Consider the following 25,459-nt stretch of genomic DNA (forward strand, 5'->3'; position numbering starts at 1 on the left):
AATACATGCAGTGAATATCAGTAAAATTTGGTTTAGTCCTTGCAAAAATCACATGAAGCAGTTTCTGTAGTGTAGTGGTTATCACATTTGCTTCACACGCGAAAGGTCCCCGGTTCGAAACCGGGTGGAAACAGTGCTCTTTGACACATTCAGTAAGAACTGAATTTATAACAGTGAATAGTTGCTTTCATAAATGCCTTATTTTGGAAATTCAAATAAATGATGTGAATATCAGTAAAATTTGGTTTAGTCCTTGCAAAAATCACATGCAGCAGTTTCTGTAGTGTAGTGGTTATCACGTTCGCTTAACACGCGAAAGGTACCTGGTTTGAAACCGGGTGGAAAAAGTGCTTTCTTTCATAAATGCCTTATTTTGGAAATTCAAATACATGCAGTGAATATCAGTAAAATTTGGTTTAGTCCTTGGAAAAACCACATGAAGCAGTTTCTGTAGTGTAGTGGTTATCACATTCGCTTCACACGCGAAAGGTCCCTGGTTCGAAACCGGGTGGAAACAGTGCTCTTTGACACATTCAGTAAGAACTGTATTTATAACAGATAATAATATTTTGGAAATTCAAATACATGCAGTGAATAGCAGTAAAATTTGGTTTAGTCCTTGCAAAAATCACATGCGGCAGTTTCTGTAGTGTAGTGGTTATCACGTTCGCTTTACATGCGAAAGGTCCCCGGTTCGAAACCGGGTGGAAACAATGCTCTTTGACACATTCAGTAAGAACTGTATTTATAACAGTGAATAGTTGCTTTCATAAATGCCTTATTTTGGAAATTCAAAGACATGCAGTGAATATCAGTAAAATTTGGTTTAGTCCTTGCAAAAACCACATGAAGCAGTTTCTGTAGTGTAGTGGTTATCACATTCGCTTCACACGCGAAAGGTCCCCGGTTCGAAACCGGTTGGAAACAGTGCTCTTTGACACATTCAGTAAGAACTGTATTTATAACAGTAAATAGTTGCTTTCATAAATGCCTTATTTTGGAAATTCAAATAAATGATGTGAATATCAATAAAATTTGGTTTAGTCCTTGCAAAAATCACATGCAGCAGTTTCTGTAGTGTAGTGGTTATCACGTTCGCTTAACACGCGAAAGGTCCCCGGTTCGAAACCGGGTGGAAACAGTGCATTCTTTCATAAATGCCTTATTTTGGAAATTCAAATACATGCAGTGAATATCAGTAAAATTTGGTTTAGTCCTTGCAAAAACAACATGCAGCAGTTTCAGTAGTGTAGTGGTTATCACATTCGCTTCACAGGCGAAAGGTCCCCGGTTCGAAACCGGGTGGAAACAGTGCTCTTTGACACATTCAGTAAGAACTGTATTTATAACAGTAAATAGTTGCTTTCATAAGTGCCTTATTTTGGAAATTCAAATAAATGATGTGAATATCAGTAAAATTTGGTTTAGTCCTTGCAAAAATCACATGCAGTAGTTTCTGTAGTGTAGTGGTTATCACGTTCGCTTCACAGGCGAAAGGTCCCCGGTTAGAAACCGGGTGGAAACAGTGCTCTTTGACACATTCAGTAAGAACTGTATTTATAACAGTAAATAGTTGCTTTAGTAAATGCCTTATTTTGGAAATTCAAATAAATGATGTGAATATCAGTAAAATTTGGTTTAGTCCTTGCAAAAACCACATGCAGCAGTTTCTGTAGTGTAGTGGTTATCACATCCGCTTCACACGCGAAAGGTCCCCGGTTTGAAACCGGGTGGAAACAGTGCCCTTTGACACATTCAGTAAGAACTGTATTTATAACAGTAAATAGTTGCTTTCATAAATGCCTTATTTTGGAAATTCAAAGACATGCAGTGAATATCAGTAAAATTTGGTTCAGTCCTTGCAAAAATCACATGCGGCAGTTTCTGTAGTGTAGTGGTTATCACGTTCGCTTAACACGCGAAAGGTCCCCGGTTTGAAATAGGGTGGAAACAGTGCATTCTTTCATGAATACCTTATTTTGGAAATTCAAATACATGCAGTGAATATCAGTAAAATTTGGTTTAGTCCTTGCAAAAACCACATGCAGCAGTTTCTGTAGTGTAGTGGTTATCACATTCGCTTCACACGCAAAAGGTCCCCGGTTCGAAACCGGGTGGAAACAGTGCTCTTTGACACATTCAGTAAGAACTGTATTTATAACAGTAAATAGTTGCTTTCATAAATGCCTTATTTTGGAAATTCAAATAAATGATGTGAATATCAGTAAAATTTGGTTTAGTCCTTGCAAAAACCACATGCAGCAGTTTCTGTAGTGTAGTGGTTATCACATTCGCTTCACACGCGAAAGGTCCCCGGTTTGAAACCGGGTGGAAACAGTGCTCTTTGACACATTCAGTAAGAACTGTATTTATAACAGTGAATAGTTGCTTTCATAAATGCCTTATTTTGGAAATTCAAAGACATGCAGTGAATATCAGTAAAATTTGGTTCAGTCCTTGCAAAAATCACATGCGGCAGTTTCTGTAGTGTAGTGGTTATCACGTTCGCTTAACACGCGAAAGGTCCCCGGTTTGAAATAGGGTGGAAACAGTGCATTCTTTCATAAATACCTTATTTTGGAAATTCAAATACATGCAGTGAATATCAGTAAAATTTGGTTTAGTCCTTGCAAAAACCACCTGCAGCAGTTTCTGTAGTGTAGTGGTTATCACATTCGCTTCACACGCAAAAGGTCCCCGGTTCGAAACCGGGTGGAAACAGTGCTCTTTGACACATTCAGTAAGAACTGTATTTATAACAGTGAATAGTTGCTTTCATAAATGCCTTATTATGGAAAATTCAAATAAATGATGTGAATATCAGTAAAATTTGGTTTAGTCCTTGCAAAAACCACATGCAGCAGTTTCTGTAGTGTAGTGGTTATCACGTTCGCTTAACACGCGAAAGGTCCCCGGTTCAAAAACGGGTGGAAACAGTGCTCTTTGACACATTCAGTAAGAACTGTATTTATAACAGTGAATAGTTGCTTTCATAAATGCCTTATTTTGGAAATTCAAAGACATGCAGTGAATATCAGTAAAATTTGGTTTAGACCTTGCAAAAACTACATGCAGCAGTTTCTGTAGTGTAGTGGTTATCACATTTGCTTCACACGCGAAAGGTCCTCGGTTCAAAACAGGGTGGAAACAGTGCTCATTGACACATTCAGTAAGAACTGTATTTATAACAGTGAATAGTTGCTTTCATAAATGCCTTATTTTGGAAATTCAAAGACATGCAGTGAATATCAGTAAAATTTGGTTTAGTCCTTGCAAAAATCACATGCAGCAGTTTCTGTAGTGAAGTGGTTATCACGTTCGCTTAACACGCGAAAGGTCCCTGGTTTGAAACCGGTTGGAAAACGTGCTTTCTTTCATAAATGCCTTATTTTGGAAATTCAAATACCTTGCAAAAACCACATGCAGCGATTTCTGTAATGTAGTGGTTATCACATTCGCTTCACACGCGAAAGGTCCCCGGTTCGAAACCGGGTGGAAACAGTGCTCTTTGACACATTCAGTAAGAACTGTATTTATAACAGATAATAATATTTTGGAAATTCAAATACATGCAGTGAATAGCAGTAAAATTTGGTTTAGTACTTGCAAAAATCACATGCGGCAGTTTCTGTAGTGTAGTGGTTATCACGTTCGCTTTACACGCGAAAGGTCCCCGGTTCGAAACCGTGTGGAAACAATGCTCTTTGACACATTCAGTAAGAACTGTATTTATAACAGTGAATAGATGCTTTCATAAATGCCTTATTTTGGAAATTCAAAGACATGCAGTGAATATCAGTAAAATTTGGTTTAGTCCTTGCATAAACCACACGAAGCAGTTTCTGTAGTGTAGTGGTTATCACATTCGCTTCACACGCGAAAGGTCCCCGGTTCGAAACCGGGTGGAAACAGTGCTCTTTGACACATTCAGTAAGAACTGTATTTATAACAGTAAATAGTTGCTTTCATAAATGCCTTATTTTGGAAATTCAAATAAATGATGTGAATATCAATAAAATTTGGTTTAGTCCTTGCAAAAATCACATGCAGCAGTTTCTGTAGTGTAGTGGTTATCACGTTCGCTTAACAAGCGAAAGGTCCCCGGTTCGAAACCGGGTGGAAACAGTGCATTCTTTCATAAATGCCTTATTTTGGAAATTCAAATACATGCAGTGAATATCAGTAAAATTTGGTTTAGTCCTTGCAAAAACAACATGCAGCAGTTTCAGTAGTGTAGTGGTTATCACATTCGCTTCACAGGCGAAAGGTCCCCGGTTCGAAACCGGGTGGAAACAGTGCTCATTGACACATTCAGTAAGAACTGTATTTATAACAGTAAATAGTTGCTTTCATAAATGCCTTATTTTGGAAATTCAAATAAATGATGTGAATATCAGTAAAATTTGGTTTAGTCCTTGCAAAAATCACATGCAGTAGTTTCTGTAGTGTAGTGGTTATCACGTTCGCTTCACAGGCGAAAGGTCCCCGGTTAGAAACCGGGTGGAAACAGTGCTCTTTGACACATTCAGTAAGAACTGTATTTATAACAGTAAATAGTTGCTTTCATAAATGCCTTATTTTGGAAATTCAAATAAATGATGTGAATATCAGTAAAATTTGGTTTAGTCCTTGCAAAAACCACATGCAGCAGTTTCTGTAGTGTAGTGGTTATCACATTCGCTTCACACGCGAAAGGTCCCCGGTTTGAAACCGGGTGGAAACAGTGCTCTTTGACACATTCAGTAAGAACTGTATTTATAACAGTGAATAGTTGCTTTCATAAATGCCTTATTTTGGAAATTCAAAGACATGCAGTGAATATCAGTAAAATTTGGTTCAGTCCTTGCAAAAATCACATGCGGCAGTTTCTGTAGTGTAGTGGTTATCACGTTCGCTTAACACGCGAAAGGTCCCCGGTTTGAAATAGGGTGGAAACAGTGCATTCTTTCATAAATACCTTATTTTGGAAATTCAAATACATGCAGTGAATATCAGTAAAATTTGGTTTAGTCCTTGCAAAAACCACATGCAGCAGTTTCTGTAGTGTAGGGGTTATCACATTCGCTTCACACGCAAAAGGTCCCCGGTTCGAAACCGGGTGGAAACAGTGCTCTTTGACACATTCAGTAAGAACTGTATTTATAACAGTGAATAGTTGCTTTCATAAATGCCTTATTATGGAAAATTCAAATAAATGATGTGAATATCAGTAAAATTTGGTTTAGTCCTTGCAAAAACCACATGCAGCAGTTTCTGTAGTGTAGTGGTTATCACGTTCGCTTAACACGCGAAAGGTCCCCGGTTCAAAAACGGGTGGAAACAGTGCTCTTTGACACATTCAGTAAGAACTGTATTTATAACAGTGAATAGTTGCTTTCATAAATGCCTTATTTTGGAAATTCAAAGACATGCAGTGAATATCAGTAAAATTTGGTTTAGACCTTGCAAAAACTACATGCAGCAGTTTCTGTAGTGTAGTGGTTATCACATTTGCTTCACACGCGAAAGGTCCTCGGTTCAAAACAGGGTGGAAACAGTGCTCATTGACACATTCAGTAAGAACTGTATTTATAACAGTGAATAGTTGCTTTCATAAATGCCTTATTTTGGAAATTCAAAGACATGCAGTGAATATCAGTAAAATTTGGTTTAGTCCTTGCAAAAATCACATGCAGCAGTTTCTGTAGTGAAGTGGTTATCACGTTCGCTTAACACGCAAAAGGTCCCTGGTTTGAAACCGGGTGGAAAACGTGCTTTCTTTCATAAATGCCTTATTTTGGAAATTCAAATACCTTGCAAAAACCACATGCAGCGATTTCTGTAATGTAGTGGTTATCACATTCGCTTCACACGCGAAAGGTCCCCGGTTCGAAACCGGGTGGAAACAGTGCTCTTTGACACATTCAGTAAGAACTGTATTTATAACAGATAATAATATTTTGGAAATTCAAATACATGCAGTGAATAGCAGTAAAATTTGGTTTAGTACTTGCAAAAATCACATGCGGCAGTTTCTGTAGTGTAGTGGTTATCACGTTCGCTTTACACGCGAAAGGTCCCCGGTTCGAAACCGTGTGGAAACAATGCTCTTTGACACATTCAGTAAGAACTGTATTTATAACAGTGAATAGTTGCTTTCATAAATGCCTTATTTTGGAAATTCAAAGACATGCAGTGAATATCAGTAAAATTTGGTTTAGTCCTTGCAAAAACCACATGAAGCAGTTTCTGTAGTGTAGTGGTTATCACATTCGCTTCACACGCGAAAGGTCCCCGGTTCGAAACCGGGTGGAAACAGTGCTCTTTGACACATTCAGTAAGAACTGTATTTATAACAGTAAATAGTTGCTTTCATAAGTGCCTTATTTTGGAAATTCAAATAAATGATGTGAATATCAATAAAATTTGGTTTAGTCCTTGCAAAAATCACATGCAGCAGTTTCTGTAGTGTAGTGGTTATCACGTTCGCTTAACACGCGAAAGGTCCCCGGTTCGAAACCGGGTGGAAACAGTGAATTCTTTCATAAATGCCTTATTTTGGAAATTCAAATACATGCAGTGAATATCAGTAAAATTTGGTTTAGTCCTTGCAAAAACAACATGCAGCAGTTTCAGTAGTGTAGTGGTTATCACATTCGCTTCACAGGCGAAAGGTCCCCGGTTCGAAACCGGGTGGAAACAGTGCTCTTTGACACATTCAGTAAGAACTGTATTTATAACAGTAAATAGTTGCTTTCATAAATGCCTTATTTTGGAAATTCAAATAAATGATGTGAATATCAGTAAAATTTGGTTTAGTCCTTGCAAAAATCACATGCAGTAGTTTCTGTAGTGTAGTGGTTATCACGTTCGCTTCACAGGCGAAAGGTCCCCGGTTAGAAACCGGGTGGAAACAGTGCTCTTTGACACATTCAGTAAGAACTGTATTTATAACAGTAAATAGTTGCTTTCATAAATGCCTTATTTTGGAAATTCAAATAAATGATGTGAATATCAGTAAAATTTGGTTTAGTCCTTGCAAAAACCACATGCAGCAGTTTCTGTAGTCTAGTGGTTATCACATTCGCTTCACACGCGAAAGGTCCCCGGTTTGAAACCGGGTGGAAACAGTGCTCTTTGACACATTCAGTAAGAACTGTATTTATAACAGTGAATAGTTGCTTTCATAAATGCCTTATTTTGGAAATTCAAAGACATGCAGTGAATATCAGTAAAATTTGGTTCAGTCCTTGCAAAAATCACATGCGGCAGTTTCTGTAGTGTAGTGGTTATCACGTTCGCTTAACACGCGAAAGGTCCCCGGTTTGAAATAGGGTGGAAACAGTGCATTCTTTCATAAATACCTTATTTTGGAAATTCAAATACATGCAGTGAATATCAGTAAAATTTGGTTTAGACCTTGCAAAAACTACATGCAGCAGTTTCTGTAGTGTAGTGGTTATCACATTTGCTTCACACGCGAAAGGTCCTCGGTTCAAAACAGGGTGGAAACAGTGCTCATTGACACATTCAGTAAGAACTGTATTTATAACAGTGAATAGTTGCTTTCATAAATGCCTTATTTTGGAAATTCAAAGACATGCAGTGAATATCAGTAAAATTTGGTTTAGTCCTTGCAAAAATCACATGCAGCAGTTTCTGTAGTGAAGTGGTTATCACGTTCGCTTAACACGCGAAAGGTCCCTGGTTTGAAACCGGGTGGAAAACGTGCTTTCTTTCATAAATGCCTTATTTTGGAAATTCAAATACCTTGCAAAAACCACATGCAGCAGTTTCTGTAGTGTAGTGGTTATCACGTTCGCTTAACATGCGAAAGGTCCCCGGTTCGAAACCGGTTGGAAACAGTGCATTCTTTCATAAATGCATTATTTTCGAAATTCAAATACATGCAGTGAATATCAGTAAAATTTGGTTTAGTCCTTGCAAAAATCACATGCAGCAGTTTCTGTAGTGTAGTGGTTATCACGTTCGCTTAACACGCGAAAGGTCCCCGGTTCGAAAACAGGTGGAAACAGTGCTCTTTGACACATTCAGTGAGAACTGTATTTATAACAGTGAATAGTTGCTTTCATCAATGCCTTATTTTGGAAATTCAAATAAATGATATGAATATCAGTAAAATTTGGTTTAGTACTTGCAAAAATCACATGCAGCAGTTTCTGTAGTGTAGTGGTTATCACGTTCGCTTAACACGCGAAAGGTACCTGGTTTGAAACCGGGTGGAAAAAGTGCTTTCTTTCATAAATGCCTTATTTTGGAAATTCAAATACATGCAGTGAATATCAGTAAAATTTGGTTTAGTCCTTGCAAAAACCACATGAAGCAGTTTCTGTAGTGTAGTGGTTATCACATTCGCTTCACACGCGAAAGGTCCCCGGTTCGAAACCGGGTGGAAACAGTGCTCATTGACACAATCAGTAAGAACTGTATTTATAACAGATAATAATATTTTGGAAATTCAAATACATGCAGTGAATAGCAGTAAAATTTGGTTTAGTCCTTGCAAAAATCACATGCGGCAGTTTCTGTAGTGTAGTGGTTATCACGTTCGCTTTACATGCGAAAGGTCCCCGGTTCGAAACCGGGTGGAAACAATGCTCTTTGACACATTCAGTAAGAACTGTATTTATAACAGTGAATAGTTGCTTTCATAAATGCCTTATTTTGGAAATTCAAAGACATGCAGTGAATATCAGTAAAATTTGGTTTAGTCCTTGCAAAAACCACATGAAGCAGTTTCTGTAGTGTAGTGGTTATCACATTCGCTTCACACGCGAAAGGTCCCCGGTTCGAAACCGGGTGGAAACAGTGCTCTTTGACACATTCAGTAAGAACTGTATTTATAACAGATAATAATATTTTGGAAATTCAAATACATGCAGTGAATATCAGTAAAATTTGGTTTAGTCCTTGCAAAAACCACACGAAGCAGTTTCTGTAGTGTAGTGGTTATCACATTCGCTTCACACGCGAAAGGTCCCCGGTTCGAAACCGGGTGGAAACAGTGCTCTTTGACACATTCAGTAAGAACTGTATTTATAACAGATAATAATATTTTGGAAATTCAAATACATGCAGTGAATAGCAGTAAAATTTGGTTTAGTCCTTGCAAAAATCACATGCGGCAGTTTCTGTAGTGTAGTGGTTATCACGTTCGCTTTACACGCGAAAGGTCCCCGGTTCGAAACCGGGTGGAAACAGTGCTCTTTGACACATTCAGTAAGAACTGTATTTATAACAGTGAATAGTTGCTTTCATAAATGCCTTATTTTGGAAATTCAAATAAATGATGTGAATATCAGTAAAATTTGGTTTAGTCCTTGCAAAAAACACATGCGGCAGTTTCTGTAGTGTAGTGGTTATCACGTTCGCTTAACACGCGAAAGGTCCCTGGTTTGAAACCGGGTGGTAAAAGTGCTTTCTTTCATAAATGCCTTATATTGGAAATTCAAATACATGCAGTGAATATCAGTAAAATTTGGTTTAGTCCTTGCAAAAACCACATGCAGCGATTTCTGTAATGTAGTGATTATCACATTCGCTTCACACGCGAAATGTCCCCGGTTCGAAACCTGGGTGGAAACAGTGCCCTTTGACACATTCAGTAAGAACTGTATTTATAACAGTGAATAGTTGCTTTCATAAATGCCTTATTTTGGAAATTCAAATAAATGATGTGAATATCAGTAAAATTTGGTTTAGTCCTTGCAAAAATCACATGCAGCAGTTTCTGTAGTGTAGTGGTTCTCACGTTCGCTTAACATGCGAAAGGTCCCCGGTTCGAAACCGGGTGGAAACAGTGCATTCTTTCATAAATGCCTTATTTTCGAAATTCAAATACATGCAGTGAATATCAGTCAAATTTGGTTTAGTCCTTGCAAAAAACACATGCAGCAGTTTCTGTAGTGTAGTGGTTATCACGTTCGCTTAACACGTGAAAGGTCCCCGGTTCGAAACCGGGTGGAAACAGTGCTCTTTGAACACATTCAGTAAGAACTGTATTTATAACAGTGAATAGTTGCTTTCATAAATGCCTTATTTTGGAAATTCAAAGACATGCAGTGAATATCAGTAAAATTTGGTTTAGTCCTTGCAAAAATCACATGCAGCAGTTTCTGTAGTGTAGTGGTTATCACGTTCGCTTAACATGCGAAAGGTCCCCGGTTCGAAACCGGTTGGAAACAGTGCATTCTTTCATAAATGCCTTATTTTCGAAATTCAAATACATGCAGTGAATATCAGTAAAATTTGGTTTAGTCCTTGCAAAAATCACATGCAGCAGTTTCTGTAGTGTAGTGGTTATCACGTTCGCTTCACACGCGAAAGGTCCCCGGTTCGAAAACGGGTGGAAACAGTGCTCTTTGACACATTCAGTGAGAACTGTATTTATAACAGTGAATAGTTGCTTTCATCAATGCCTTATTTTGGAAATTCAAATAAATGATGTGAATATCAGTAAAATTTGGTTTAGTACTTGCAAAAAACACATGCATCAGTTTCTGTAGTGTAGTGGTTATCACATTCGCTTCACACGCGAAAGGTCCCCGGTTCGAAACTGGGTGGAAACAGTGCTCTTTGACACATTCAGTAAGAACTGTATTTATAACAGGGAATAGTTGCTTTCATAAATGCCTTATTTTGGAAATTCAAAGACATGCAGTGAATATCAGTAGAATTTGGTTTAGACCTTGCAAAAACCACATGCAGCAGTTTCTGTAGTGTAGTGGTTATCACGTTCGCTTAACACGCGAAAGGTCCCCGGTTCGAAATAGGGTGGAAACAGTGCATTCTTTCATAAATGCCATATTTTGGAAATTCAAATACATGCAGTGAATATCAGTAAAATTTGGTTTAGTCCTTGCAAAAATCACATGAAGCAGTTTCTGTAGTGTAGTGGTTATCACATTTGCTTCATACGCGAAAGGTCCCCGGTTCGAAACCGGGTGGAAACAGTGCTCTTTGACACATTCAGTAAGAACTGTATTTATAACAGATAATAATATTTTGGAAATTCAAATACATGCAGTGAATAGCAGTAAAATTTGGTTTAGTCCTTGCAAAAATTACATGCGGCAGTTTCTGTAGTGTAGTGGTTATCACGTTCGCTTTACACGCGAAAGGTCCCCGGTTCGAAACCGCGTGGAAACAGTGCTCTTTGACACATTCAGTAAGAACTGAATTTATAACAGTGAATAGTTGCTTTCATAAGTGCCTTATTTTGGATATTCAAATAAATGATGTGAATATCAGTAAAATTTGGTTTAGTCCTTGCAAAAATCACATGCAGCAGTTTCTGTAGTGTAGTGGTTATCACGTTCGCTTAACACGCGAAAGGTACCTGGTTTGAAACCGGGTGGAAAAAGTGCTTTCTTTCATAAATGCCTTATTTTGGAAATTCAAATACATGCAGTGAATATCAGTAAAATTTGGTTTAGTCCTTGCAAAAACCACATGAAGCAGTTTCTGTAGTGTAGTGGTTATCACATTCGCTTCACACGCGAAAGGTCCACGGTTCGAAACCGGGTGGAAACAGTGCTCTTTGACACAATCAGTAAGAACTGTATTTATAACAGATAATATTATTTTGGAAATTCAAATACATGCAGTGAATAGCAGTAAAATTTGGTTTAGTCCTTGCAAAACTCACATGCGGCAGTTTCTGTAGTGTAGTGGTTATCACGTTCGCTTTACATGCGAAAGGTCCCCGGTTCGAAACCGGGTGGAAACAATGCACTTTGACACATTCAGTAAGAACTGTATTTATAACAGTGAATAGTTGCTTTCATAAATGCCTTATTTTGGAAATTCAAAGACATGCAGTGAATATCAGTAAAATTTGGTTTAGTCCTTGCAAAAACCACATGAAGCAGTTTCTGTAGTGTAGTGGTTATCACATTCGCTTCACACGCGAAAGGTCCCCGGTTCGAAACCGGGTGGAAACAGTGCTCTTTGACACATTCAGTAAGAACTGTATTTATAACAGATAATAATATTTTGGAAATTCAAATACATGCAGTGAATATCAGTAAAATTTGGTTTAGTCCTTGCAAAAACCACACGAAGCAGTTTCTGTAGTGTAGTGGTTATCACATTCGCTTCACACGCGAAAGGTCCCCGGTTCGAAACCGGGTGGAAACAGTGCTCTTTGACACAATCAGTAAGAACTGTATTTATAACAGATAATAATATTTTGGAAATTCAAATACATGCAGTGAATAGCAGTAAAATTTGGTTTAGTCCTTGCAAAAATCACATGCGGCAGTTTCTGTAGTGTAGTGGTTATCACGTTCGCTTTACATGTGAAAGGTCCCCGGTTCGAAACCGGGTGGAAACAATGCTCTTTGACACATTCAGTAAGAACTGTATTTATAACAGTGAATAGTTGCTTTCATAAATGCCTTATTTTGGAAATTCAAAGACATGCAGTGAATATCAGTAAAATTTGGTTTAGTCCTTGCAAAAACCACATGAAGCAGTTTCTGTAGTGTAGTGGTTATCACATTCGCTTCACACGCGAAAGGTCCCCGGTTCGAAACCGGGTGGAAACAGTGCTCTTTGATTCATTCAGTAAGAACTGTATTTATAACAGATAATAATATTTTGGAAATTCAAATACATGCAGTGAATATCAGTAAAATTTGGTTTAGTCCTTGCAAAAACCACACGAAGCAGTTTCTGTAGTGTAGTGGTTATCACATTCGCTTCACACGCGAAAGGTCCCCGGTTCGAAACCGGGTGGAAACAGTGCTCTTTGACACATTCAGTAAGAACTGTATTTATAACAGATAATAATATTTTGGAAATTCAAATACATGCAGTGAATAGCAGTAAAATTTGGTTTAGTCTTTGCAAAAATATCATGCGGCAGTTTCTGTAGTGTAGTGTTTATCACGTTCGCTTTACACGCGAAAGGTCCCCGGTTCGAAACCGGGTGGAAACAGTGCTCTTTGACACATTCAGTAAGAACTGAATTTATAACAGTGAATAGTTGCTTTCATAAATGCCTTATTTTGGAAATTCAAATAAATGATGTGAATATCAGTAAAATTTGGTTTAGTCCTTGCAAAAATCACATGCAGCAGTTTCTGTAGTGTAGTGGTTATCACGTTCGCTTAACACGCGAAAGGTACCTGGTTTGAAACCGGGTGGAAAAAGTGCTTTCTTTCATAAATGCCTTATTTTGGAAATTCAAATACATGCAGTGAATATCAGTAAAATTTGGTTTAGTCCTTGCAAAAACCACATGAAGCAGTTTCTGTAGTGTAGTGGTTATCACATTCGCTTCACACGCGAAAGGTCCCCGGTTCGAAACCGGGTGGAAACAGTGCTCTTTGACACAATCAGTAAGAACTGTATTTATAACAGATAATAATATTTTGGAAATTCAAATACATGCAGTGAATAGCAGTAAAATTTGGTTTAGTCCTTGCAAAAATCACATGCGGCAGTTTCTGTAGTGTAGTGGTTATCACGTTCGCTTTACATGCGAAAGGTCCCCGGTTCGAAACCGGGTGGAAACAATGCTCTTTGACACATTCAGTAAGAACTGTATTTATAACAGTGAATAGTTGCTTTCATAAATGCCTTAATTTGGAAATTCAAAGACATGCAGTGAATATCAGTAAAATTTTGTTTAGTCCTTGCAAAAACCACATGAAGCAGTTTCTGTAGTGTAGTGGTTATCACATTCGCTTCACACGCGAAAGGTCCCCGGTTCGAAACCGGGTGGAAACAGTGCTCTTTGACACATTCAGTAAGAACTGTATTTATAACAGATAATAATATTTTGGAAATTCAAATACATGCAGTGAATATCAGTAAAATTTGGTTTAGTCCTTGCAAAAACCACACGAAGCAGTTTCTGTAGTGTAGTGGTTATCACAATCGCTTCACACGCGAAAGGTCCCCGGTTCGAAACCGGGTGGAAACAGTGCTCTTTGACACATTCAGTAAGAACTGTATTTATAACAGATAATAATATTTTGGAAATTCAAATACATGCAGTGAATAGCAGTAAAATTTGGTTAAGTCCTTGCAAAAACCACATGAAGCAGTTTCTGTAGTGTAGTGGTTATCGCGTTCGCTTAACACGCGAAAGGTCCCCGGTTCGAAACCGGGTGGAAACAGTGCTCTTTGACACATTCAGTAAGAACTGTATTTATAACAGATAATAATATTTTGGAAATTCAAATACATGCAGTGAATAGCAGTAAAATTTGGTTAAGTCCTTGCAAAAACCACATGAAGCAGTTTCTGTAGTGTAGTGGTTATCACATTCGCTTCACACGCGAAAGGTCCCCGGTTCGAAACTTGGTGGAAACAGTGCTCTTTGACACAATCAGTAAGAACTGTATTTATAACAGATAATAATATTTTGGAAATTCAAATACATGCAGTGAATATCAGTAAAATTTGGTTTAGTCCTTGCAAAAACCACATGAAGCAGTTTCTGTAGTGTAGTGGTTATCACGTTCGCTTAACACGCGAAAGGTCCCCGGTTCGAAACCGGGTGGAAACAGTGCTCTTTGACACATTCAGTAAGAACTGTATTTATAACAGTAAATAGTTGCTTTCATAAATGCCTTATTTTGGAAATTCAAATAAATGATGTGAATATCAGTAAATTTTGGTTTAGTCCTTGCAAAAATCACATGCAGTAGTTTCTGTAGTGTAGTGGTTATCACATTCGCTTCACACGTGAAAGGTCCCCGGTTCGAAACCGGGTGGGAACAGTGCTCTTTGACACATTCAGTAAGAACTGTATTTATAACAGATAATAATATTTTGGAAATTCAAATACATGCAGTGAATAGCAGTAAAATTTGGTTTAGTACTTGCAAAAATCACATGCGGCAGTTTCTGTAGGGTAGTGGTTATCACGTTCGCTTTACACGCGAAAGGTCCCCGGTTCGAAACCGGGTGGAAACAGTGCTCTTTGACACATTCAGTAAGAACTGTATTTATAACAGTGAATAGTTGCTTTCATAAATGCCTTATTTTGGAAATTCAAATACATGCAGTGAATATCAGTAAAATTTGGTTTAGTCCTTGCAAAAACCACACGAAGCAGTTTCTGTAGTGTAGTGGTTATCACATTCGCTTCACACGCGAAAGGTCCCCGGTTCGAAACCGGGTGGAAACAGTGCTCTTTGACACATTCAGTAAGAACTGTATTTATAACAGATAATAATATTTTGGAAATTCAAATACATGCAGTGAATAGCAGTAAAATTTGGTTTAGTCCTTGCAAAAATATCATGCGGCAGTTTCTGTAGTGTAGTGGTTATCACGTTCGCTTTACACGCGAAAGGTCCCCGGTTCGAAACCGGGTGGAAACAGTGCTCTTTGATACATTCAGTAAGAACTGAATTTATAACAGTGAATAGTTGCTTTCATAAATGCCTTATTTTGGAAATTCAAATAAATGATGTGAATATCAGTAAAATTTGGTTTAGTCCTTGCAAAAATCACATGCAGCAGTTTCTGTAGTGTAGTGGTTATCACGTTCGCTTAACACGCGAAAGGTACCTGGTTTGAAACCGGGTGGAAAAAGTGCTTTCTTTCATAAATGCCTTATTTTGGAAATTCAAATACATGCAGTGAATATCAGTAAAATTTGGTTTAGTCCTTGCAAAAACCACATGAAGCAGTTTCTGTAGTGTAGTGGTTATCACATTCGCTTCACACGTGAAAGGTCCCCGGTTCGAAACCGGGTGGAAACAGTGCTCTTTGACACAATCAGTAAGAACTGTATTTATAACAGATAATAATATTTTGGAAATTCAAATACATGCAGTGAATAGCAGTAAAATTTGGTTTAGTCCTTGCAAGAATCACATGCGGCAGTTTCTGTAGTGTAGTGGTTATCACGTTCGCTTTACATGCGAAAGGTCCCCGGTTCGAAACCGGGTGGAAACAATGCTCTTTGACACATTCAGTAAGAACTGTATTTATAACAGTGAATAGTTGCTTTCATAAATGCCTTATTTTGGAAATTCAAAGACATGCAGTGAATATCAGTAAAATTTGGTTTAGTCCTTGCAAAAACCACATGAAGCAGTTTCTGTAGTGTAGTGGTTATCACATTCGCTTCACACGCGAAAGGTCCCCGGTTCGAAACCGGGTGGAAACAGTGCTCTTTGACACATTCAGTAAGAACTGTATTTATAACAGATAATAATATTTTGGAAATTCAAATACATGCAGTGAATATCAGTAAAATTTGGTTTAGTCCTTGCAAAAACCACACGAAGCAGTTTCTGTAGTGTAGTGGTTATCACATTCGCTTCACACGCGAAAGGTCCCCGGTTCGAAACCGGGTGGAAACAGTACTCTTTGACACATTCAGTAAGAACTGTATTTATAACAGATAATAATATTTTGGAAATTCAAATACATGCAGTGAATATCAGTAAAATTTGGTTTAGTCCTTGCAAAAACCACACGAAGCAGTTTCTGTAGTGTAGTGGTTATCACATTCGCTTCACACGCGAAAGTTCCCCGGTTCGAAACCGGGTGGAAACAGTACTCTTTGACACATTCAGTAAGAACTGTATTTATAACAGATAATAATATTTTGGAAATTCAAATACATGCAGTGAATAGCAGTAAAATTTGGTTTAGTCCTTGCAAAAACCACATGAAGCAGTTTCTGTAGTGTAGTGGTTATCACATTCGCTTCACACGCGAAAGGTCCCCGGTTCGAAACCGGGTGGAAACAGTGCTCTTTGACACAATCAGTAAGAACTGTATTTATAACAGATAATAATATTTTGGAAATTCAAATACATGCAGTGAATATCAGTAAAATTTGGTTTAGTCCTTGCAAAAACCACATGAAGCAGTTTCTGTAGTGTAGTGGTTATCACGTTCGCTTAACACGCGAAAGGTCCCCGGTTCGAAACCGGGTGGAAACAGTGCTCTTTGACACATTCAGTAAGAACTGTATTTATAACAGATAATAATATTTTGGAAATTCAAATACATGCAGTGAATAGCAGTAAAATTTGGTTTAGTACTTGCAAATATCACATGCGGCAGTTTCTGTAGGGTAGTGGTTATCACGTTCGCTTTACACGCGAAAGGTCCCCGGTTCGAAACCGGGTGGAAACAGTGCTCTTTGACACATTCAGTAAGAACTGTATTTATAACAGTGAATAGTTGCTTTCATAAATGCCTTATTTTGGAAATTCAAATAAATGATGTGAATATCAGTAAAACATGCAGCAGTTTCTGTAGTGTAGTGGTTATCACATTCGCTTCACATGCGAAAGGTCCCCGGTTCGAAACCGGGTGGAAACAGTGCTCTTTGACACAATCAGTAAGAACTGTATTTATAACAGATAATAATATTTTGGAAATTCAAATACATGCAGTGAATAGCAGTAAAATTTGGTTTAGTCCTTGCAAAAATCACATGCGGCAGTTTCTGTAGTGTAGTGGTTATCACGTTCGCTTTACATGTGAAAGGTCCCCGGTTCGAAACCGGGTGGAAACAATGCTCTTTGACACATTCAGTAAGAACTGTATTTATAACAGTGAATAGTTGCTTTCATAAATGCCTTATTTTGGAAATTCAAAGACATGCAGTGAATATCAGTAAAATTTGGTTTAGTCCTTGCAAAAACCACATGAAGCAGTTTCTGTAGTGTAGTGGTTATCACATTCGCTTCACACGCGAAAGGTCCCCGGTTCGAAACCGGGTGGAAACAGTGCTCTTTGACACATTCAGTAAGAACTGTATTTATAACAGATAATAATATTTTGGAAATTCAAATACATGCAGTGAATATCAGTAAAATTTGGTTTAGTCCTTGCAAAAACCACACGAAGCAGTTTCTGTAGTGTAGTGGTTATCACATTCGCTTCACATGCGAAAGGTCCCCGGTTCGAAACCGGGTGGAAACAGTGCTCTTTGACACATTCAGTAAGAACTGTATTTATAACAGATAATAATATTTTGGAAATTCAAATACATGCAGTGAATAGCAGTAAAATTTGGTTTAGTCTTTGCAAAAATATCATGCGGCAGTTTCTGTAGTGTAGTGGTTATCACGTTCGCTTTACACGCGAAAGGTCCCCGGTTCGAAACCGGGTGGAAACAGTGCTCTTTGACACATTCAGTAAGAACTGAATTTATAACAGTGAATAGTTGCTTTCATAAATGCCTTATTTTGGAAATTCAAATAAATGATGTGAATATCAGTAAAATTTGGTTTAGTCCTTGCAAAAATCACATGCAGCAGTTTCTGTAGTGTAGTGGTTATCACGTTCGCTTAACACGCGAAAGGTACCTGGTTTGAAACCGGGTGGAAAAAGTGCTTTCTTTCATAAATGCCTTATTTTGGAAATTCAAATACATGCAGTGAATATCAGTAAAATTTGGTTTAGTCCTTGCAAAAACCACATGACGCAGTTTCTGTAGTGTAGTGGTTATCACATTCGCTTCACACGCGAAAGGTCCCCGGTTCGAAACCGGGTGGAAACAGTGCTCTTTGACACAATCAGTAAGAACTGTATTTGTAACAGATAATAATATTTTGGAAATTCAAATACATGCAGTGAATAGCAGTAAAATTTGGTTTAGTCCTTGCAAAAATCACATGCGGCAGTTTCTGTAGTGTAGTGGTTATCACGTTCGCTTTACATGCGAAAGGTCCCCGGTTCGAAACCGGGTGGAAACAATGCTCTTTGACACATTCAGTAAGAACTGTATTTATAACAGTGAATAGTTGCTTTCATAAATGCCTTATTTTGGAAATTCAAAGACATGCAGTGAATATCAGTAAAATTTTGTTTAGTCCTTGCAAAAACCACATGAAGCAGTTTCTGTAGTGTAGTGGTTATCACATTCGCTTCACACGCGAAAGGTCCCCGGTTCGAAACCGGGTGGAAACAGTGCTCTTTGACACATTCAGTAAGAACTGTATTTATAACAGATAATAATATTTTGGAAATTCAAATACATGCAGTGAATATCAGTAAAATTTGGTTTAGTCCTTGCAAAAACCACACGAAGCAGTTTCTGTAGTGTAGTGGTTATCACATTCGCTTCACACGCGAAAGGTCCCCGGTTCGAAACCGGGTGGAAACAGTGCTCTTTGACACATTCAGTAAGAACTGTATTTGTAACAGATAATAATATTTTGGAAATTCAATTACATGCAGTGAATAGCAGTAAAATTTGGTTAAGTCCTTGCAAAAACCACATGAAGCAGTTTCTGTAGTGTAGTGGTTATCACATTCGCTTCACACGCGAAAGGTCCCCGGTTCGAAACCGGGTGGAAACAGTGCTCTTTGACACAATCAGTAAGAACTGTATTTATAACAGATAATAATATTTTGGAAATTCAAATACATGCAGTGAATATCAGTAAAATTTGGTTTAGTCCTTGCAAAAACCACATGAAGCAGTTTCTGTAGTGTAGTGGTTATCACGTTCGCTTAACACGCGAAAGGTCCCCGGTTCGAAACCGGGTGGAAACAGTGCTCTTTGACACATTCAGTAAGAACTGTATTTATAACAGTAAATAGTTGCTTTCATAAATGCCTTATTTTGGAAATTCAAATAAATGATGTGAATATCAGTAAAATTTGGTTTAGTCCTTGCAAAAATCACATGCAGTAGTTTCTGTAGTGTAGTGGTTATCACATTCGCTTCACACGCGAAAGGTCGCCGGTTCGAAACCGGGTGGGAACAGTGCTCTTTGACACATTCAGTAAGAACTGTATTTATAACAGATAATAATATTTTGGAAATTCAAATACATGCAGTGAATAGCAGTAAAATTTGGTTTAGTACTTGCAAAAATCACATGCGGCAGTTTCTGTAGGGTAGTGGTTATCACGTTCGCTTTACACGCGAAAGGTCCCCGGTTCGAAACCGGGTGGAAACAGTGCTCTTTGACACATTCAGTAAGAACTGTATTTATAACAGTGACTAGTTGCTTTCATAAATGCCTTATTTTGGAAATTCAAAGACATGCAGTGAATATCAGTAAAATTTGGTTTAGTCCTTGCAAAAACCACATGAAGCAGTTTCTGTAGTGTAGTGGTTATCACATTCGCTTCACACGTGAAAGGTCCCCGGTTCGAAACCGGGTGGAAACAGTGCTCTTTGACACATTCAGTAAGAACTGTATTTATAACAGATAATAATATTTTGGAAATTCAAATACATGCAGTGAATATCAGTAAAATTTGGTTTAGTCCTTGCAAAAACCACACGAAGCAGTTTCTGTAGTGTAGTGGTTATCACATTCGCTTCACACGCGAAAGGTCCCCGGTTCGAAACCGGGTGGAAACAGTGCTCTTTGACACATTCAGTAAGAACTGTATTTATAACAGATAATAATATTTTGGAAATTCAAATACATGCAGTGAATAGCAGTAAAATTTGGTTTAGTCCTTGCAAAAATATCATGCGGCAGTTTCTGTAGTGTAGTGGTTATCACGTTCGCTTTACACGCGAAAGGTCCCCGGTTCGAAACCGGGTGGAAACAGTGCTCTTTGACACATTCAGTAAGAACTGAATTTATAACAGTGAATAGTTGCTTTCATAAATGCCTTATTTTGGAAATTCAAATAAATGATGTGAATATCAGTAAAATTTGGTTTAGTCCTTGCAAAAATCACATGCAGCAGTTTCTGTAGTGTAGTGGTTATCACGTTCGCTTAACACGCGAAAGGTACCTGGTTTGAAACCGGGTGGAAAAAGTGCTTTCTTTCATAAATGCCTTATTTTGGAAATTCAAATACATGCAGTGAATATCAGTAAAATTTGGTTTAGTCCTTGCAAAATCCACATGAAGCAGTTTCTGTAGTGTAGTGGTTATCACATTCGCTTCACACGCGAAAGGTCCCCGGTTCGAAACCGGGTGGAAACAGTGCTCTTTGACACAATCAGTAAGAACTGTATTTATAACAGATAATAATATTTTGGAAATTCAAATACATGCAGTGAATAGCAGTAAAATTTGGTTTAGTCCTTGCAAGAATCACATGCGGCAGTTTCTGTAGTGTAGTGGTTATCACGTTCGCTTTACATGCGAAAGGTCCCCGGTTCGAAACCGGGTGGAAACAATGCTCTTTGACACATTCAGTAAGAACTGTATTTATAACAGTGAATAGTTGCTTTCATAAATGCCTTATTCTGGAAATTCAAAGACATGCAGTGAATATCAGTAAAATTTGGTTTAGTCCTTGCAAAAACCACATGAAGCAGTTTCTGTAGTGTAGTGGTTATCACATTTGCTTCACACCCGAAAGGTCCCCGGTTCGAAACCGGGTGGAAACAGTGCTCTTTGACACATTCAGTAAGAACTGTATTTATAACAGATAATAATATTTTGGAAATTCAAATACATGCAGTGAATATCAGTAAAATTTGGTTTAGTCCTTGCAAAAACCACACGAAGCAGTTTCTGTAGTGTAGTGGTTATCACATTCGCTTCACACGCGAAAGGTCCCCGGTTCGAAACCGGGTGGAAACAGTGCTCTTTGACACATTCAGTAAGAACTGTATTTATAACAGATAATAATATTTTGGAAATTCAAATACATGCAGTGAATAGCAGTAAAATTTGGTTTAGTCCTTGCAAAAACCACATGAAGCAGTTTCTGTAGTGTAGTGGTTATCACATTCGCTTCACACGCGAAAGGTCCCCGGTTCGAAACCGGGTGGAAACAGTGCTCTTTGACACAATCAGTAAGAACTGTATTTATAACAGATAATAATATTTTGGAAATTCAAATACATGCAGTGAATATCAGTAAAATTTGGTTTAGTTTGCCCCTTGCAAAAACCACATGAAGCAGTTTCTGTAGTGTAGTGGTTATCACGTTCGCTTAACACGCGAAAGGTCCCCGGTTCGAAACCGGGTGGAAACAGTGCTCTTTGACACATTCAGTAAGAACTGTATTTATAACAGATAATAATATTATGGAAATTCAAATACATGCAGTGAATAGCAGTAAAATTTGGTTTAGTACTTGCAAAAATCACATGCGGCAGTTTCTGTAGGGTAGTGGTTATCAGGTTCGCTTTACACGCGAAAGGTCCCCGGTTCGAAACCGGGTGGAAACAGTGCTCTTTGACACATTCAGTAAGAACTGTATTTATAACAGTGAATAGTTGCTTTCATAAATGCCTTATTTTGGAAATTCAAATAAATGATGTGAATATCAGTAAAACATGCAGCAGTTTCTGTAGTGTAGTGGTTATCAAGTTCGCTTAACATGCGAAAGGTCTGCGGTTCGAAACCGGGTGGAAACAGTGCTCTTTGACACATTCAGTAAGAACTGTATTTATAACAGTAAATAGTTGCTTTCATAAATGCCTTATTTTGGAAATTCAAATAAATTATGTGAATATCAGTAAAATTTGGATTAGTCCTTGCAAAAATCACATGCAGTAGTTTCTGTAGTGTAGTGGTTATCACATTCGCTTCACACGCGAAAGGTCCCCGGTTTGAAACCGGGTGGAAACAGTGCTCTTTGACACATTCAGTAAGAACTGTATTTATAACAGTGAATAGTTGCTTTCATAATTGCCTTATTTTGGAAATTCAAAGACATGCAGTGAATATCAGTAAAATTTGGTTTAGTCCTTGCAAAAATCACATGCAGCAGTTTCTGTAGTGTAGTGGTTATCACGTTCGCTTAACACGCGAAAGGTCCCGGGTTCGAAACCGGGTGGAAACAGTGCATTCTTTTGTAAATGCCTTATTTTGGAAATTCAAATACATGCAGTGAATACCAGTAAAATTTGGTTTAGTCCTTGCAAAAATCACATGCAGCAGTTTCTGTAGTGTAGTGGTTATCACGTTCGCTTAACACGCGAAAGGTCCCCGCTTCGAAAACGGGTGGAAACAGTGCTCTTTGACACATTCAGTAAGAACTGTATTTATAACAGTGAATAGTTGCTTTCATAAATGCCTTATTTTGGAAATTCAAAGACATGCAGTGAATATCAGTAAAATTTGGTTTAGTCCTTGCAAAAATCACATGCAGCAGTTTCTGTAGTGTAGTGGTTATCACGTTTGCTTCACACGCGAAAGGTCCCCGGTTCGAAACCGGGTGGAAACAGTGCTCTTTGACACATTCAGCAAGAACTGTATTTATAACAGTAAATAGTTGCTTTCATAAATGCCTTATTTTGGAAATTCAAATAAATGATGTGAATATCAGTAAAACATGCAGCAGTTTCTGTAGTGTAGTGGTTATCACGTTCGCTTAACACGCGAAAGGTGCCCGGTTCGAAACCGGGTGGAAACAGTGCTCTTTGACACATTCAGTAAGAACTGTATTTATAACAGTGAATAGTTGCTTTCATAAATGCCTTCTTTTGGAAATTCAAAGACATGCAGTGAATATCAGTAAAATTTGGTTTAGTCCTTGCAAAAACCACATGAAGCAGTTTCTGTAGTGTAGTGGTTATCACGTTCGCTTAACATGCGAAAGGTCCCTGGTTCGAAACCGGGTGGAAACAGTGCTCTTTGACACATTCAGTAAGAACTGTATTTATAACAGTAAATAGTTGCTTTCATAAATGCCTTATTTTGGAAATTCAAATAAATGATGTGAATATCAGTAAAATTTGGTTTAGTCCTTGCAAAAATCACATGCAGCAGTTTCTGTAGTGTAGTGGTTATCACGTTCGCTTAACACGCGAAAGGTCCCCGGTTCGAAACCGGGTGGAAACAGTGCTCTTTGACACATTCAGTAAAAACTGTATTTATAACAGTAAATAGTTGCTTTCATAAATGCCTTATTTTGGAAATTCAAATAAATGATGTGAATATCAGTAAAATTTGGTTTAGTCCTTGCAAAAATCACATGCAGTAGTTTCTGTAGTGTAGTGGTTATCACATTCGCTTCACACGCGAAAGGTTCCCGGTTTGAAACCGGGTGGAAACAGTTCTCTTTGACACATTCAGTAAGAACTGTATTTATAACAGTGAATAGTTGCTTTCATAATTGCCTTATTTTGGAAATTCAAAGACATGCAGTGAATATCAGTAAAATTTGGTTTAGTCCTTGCAAAAATCACATGCAGCAGTTTCTGTAGTGTAGTGGTTATCACGTTCGCTTAACACGCGAAAGGTCCCGGGTTCGAAACCGGGTGGAAACAGTGCATTCTTTCGTAAATGCCTTATTTTGGAAATTCAAATACATGCAGTGAATACCAGTAAAATTTGGTTTAGTCCTTGCAAAAATCACATGCAGCAGTTTCTGTAGTGTAGTGGTTATCACGTTCGCTTAACACGCGAAAGGTCCCCGCTTCGAAAACGGGTGGAAACAGTGCTCTTTGACACATTCAGTAAGAACTGTATTTATAACAGTGAATAGTTGCTTTCATAAATGCCTTATTTTGGAAATTCAAAGACATGCAGTGAATATCAGTAAAATTTGGTTTAGTCCTTGCAAAAAACACATGCAGCAGTTTCTGTAGTGTAGTGGTTATCACGTTTGCTTCACACGCGAAAGGTCCCCGGTTCGAAACCGGGTGGAAACAGTGCTCTTTGACACATTCAGCAAGAACTGTATTTATAACAGTAAATAGTTGCTTTCATAAATGCCGTATTTTGGAAATTCAAATAAATGATGTGAATATCAGTAAAACATGCAGCAGTTTCTGTAGTGTAGTGGTTATCACGTTTGCTTAACACGCGAAAGGTCCCCGGTTCGAAACCGGGTGGAAACAGTGCTCTTTGACACATTCAGTAAGAACTGTATTTATAACAGTAAATAGTTGCTTTCATAAATGCCTAATTTTGGAAATTCAAATAAATGATGTGAATATCAGTAAAATTTGGTTTAGTCCTTGCAAAAATCACATGCAGTAGTTTCTGTAGTGTAGTGGTTATCACGTTCGCTTCACAGGCGAAAGGTCCCCGGTTAGAAACCGGGTGGAAACAGTGCTCTTTGACACATTCAGTAAGAACTGTATTTATAACAGTAAATAGTTGCTTTCATAAATGCCTTATTTTGGAAATTCAAATAAATGATGTGAATATCAGTAAAATTTGGTTTAGTCCTTGCAAAAACCACATGCAGCAGTTTCTGTAGTGTAGTGGTTATCACATTCGCTTCACACGCGAAAGGTCCCCGGGTGGAAACAGTGCTCTTTGACACATTCAGTAAGAACTGTATTTATAACAGTGAATAGTTGCTTTCATAAATGCCTTATTTTGGAAATTCAAAGACATGCAGTGAATATCAGTAAAATTTGGTTTAGTCCTTGCAAAAACCACATGAAGCAGTTTCTGTAGTGTAGTGGTTATCACGTTCGCTTAACACGCGAAAGGTCCCTGGTTTGAAACCGGGTGGAAACAGTGCTCTTTGACACATTCAGTAAGAACTGTATTTCTAACAGTGAATAGTTGCTTTCATAATTGCCTTATTTTGGAAATTCAAAGACATGCAGTGAATATCAGTAAAATTTGGTTTAGTCCTTGCA

The 25,459-nt window shown here is 38.0% G+C and overlaps 12 non-coding genes across 12 annotated transcripts; all 12 read left to right on the plus strand.

Annotated features, from left to right (window-relative positions):
- Window positions 1–1,068: 1,068 nt before the first annotated feature.
- Window positions 1,069–1,141, plus strand: trnav-aac (transfer RNA valine (anticodon AAC)). Its single transcript has one exon. It is a non-coding gene; the product is annotated as a tRNA-Val (tRNA).
- A 2,911-nt stretch (window positions 1,142–4,052) lies between these two features.
- Window positions 4,053–4,125, plus strand: trnav-aac (transfer RNA valine (anticodon AAC)). Its single transcript has one exon. It is a non-coding gene; the product is annotated as a tRNA-Val (tRNA).
- A 2,313-nt stretch (window positions 4,126–6,438) lies between these two features.
- Window positions 6,439–6,511, plus strand: trnav-aac (transfer RNA valine (anticodon AAC)). Its single transcript has one exon. It is a non-coding gene; the product is annotated as a tRNA-Val (tRNA).
- A 2,616-nt stretch (window positions 6,512–9,127) lies between these two features.
- Window positions 9,128–9,200, plus strand: trnav-uac (transfer RNA valine (anticodon UAC)). The gene has a single exon. It is a non-coding gene; the product is annotated as a tRNA-Val (tRNA).
- A 5,245-nt stretch (window positions 9,201–14,445) lies between these two features.
- On the plus strand, window positions 14,446–14,518 carry trnav-aac (transfer RNA valine (anticodon AAC)). Its single transcript has one exon. It is a non-coding gene; the product is annotated as a tRNA-Val (tRNA).
- Window positions 14,519–15,265: 747 nt separating this feature from the next.
- On the plus strand, window positions 15,266–15,338 carry trnav-uac (transfer RNA valine (anticodon UAC)). Its single transcript has one exon. It is a non-coding gene; the product is annotated as a tRNA-Val (tRNA).
- A 1,505-nt stretch (window positions 15,339–16,843) lies between these two features.
- trnav-aac (transfer RNA valine (anticodon AAC)) lies at window positions 16,844–16,916 on the plus strand. Its single transcript has one exon. It is a non-coding gene; the product is annotated as a tRNA-Val (tRNA).
- A 1,114-nt stretch (window positions 16,917–18,030) lies between these two features.
- Window positions 18,031–18,103, plus strand: trnav-uac (transfer RNA valine (anticodon UAC)). Its single transcript has one exon. It is a non-coding gene; the product is annotated as a tRNA-Val (tRNA).
- Window positions 18,104–19,412: 1,309 nt separating this feature from the next.
- Window positions 19,413–19,485, plus strand: trnav-aac (transfer RNA valine (anticodon AAC)). Its single transcript has one exon. It is a non-coding gene; the product is annotated as a tRNA-Val (tRNA).
- Window positions 19,486–20,428: 943 nt separating this feature from the next.
- Window positions 20,429–20,501, plus strand: trnav-uac (transfer RNA valine (anticodon UAC)). The gene has a single exon. It is a non-coding gene; the product is annotated as a tRNA-Val (tRNA).
- A 1,314-nt stretch (window positions 20,502–21,815) lies between these two features.
- Window positions 21,816–21,888, plus strand: trnav-aac (transfer RNA valine (anticodon AAC)). The gene has a single exon. It is a non-coding gene; the product is annotated as a tRNA-Val (tRNA).
- A 1,741-nt stretch (window positions 21,889–23,629) lies between these two features.
- On the plus strand, window positions 23,630–23,702 carry trnav-aac (transfer RNA valine (anticodon AAC)). Its single transcript has one exon. It is a non-coding gene; the product is annotated as a tRNA-Val (tRNA).
- Window positions 23,703–25,459: the final 1,757 nt, after the last annotated feature.

The sequence above is a fragment of the Salvelinus alpinus genome, chromosome 3 (genome assembly GCF_045679555.1).
Source record: "Salvelinus alpinus chromosome 3, SLU_Salpinus.1, whole genome shotgun sequence".
Taxonomy (NCBI): Eukaryota; Metazoa; Chordata; class Actinopteri; order Salmoniformes; family Salmonidae; genus Salvelinus; species Salvelinus alpinus.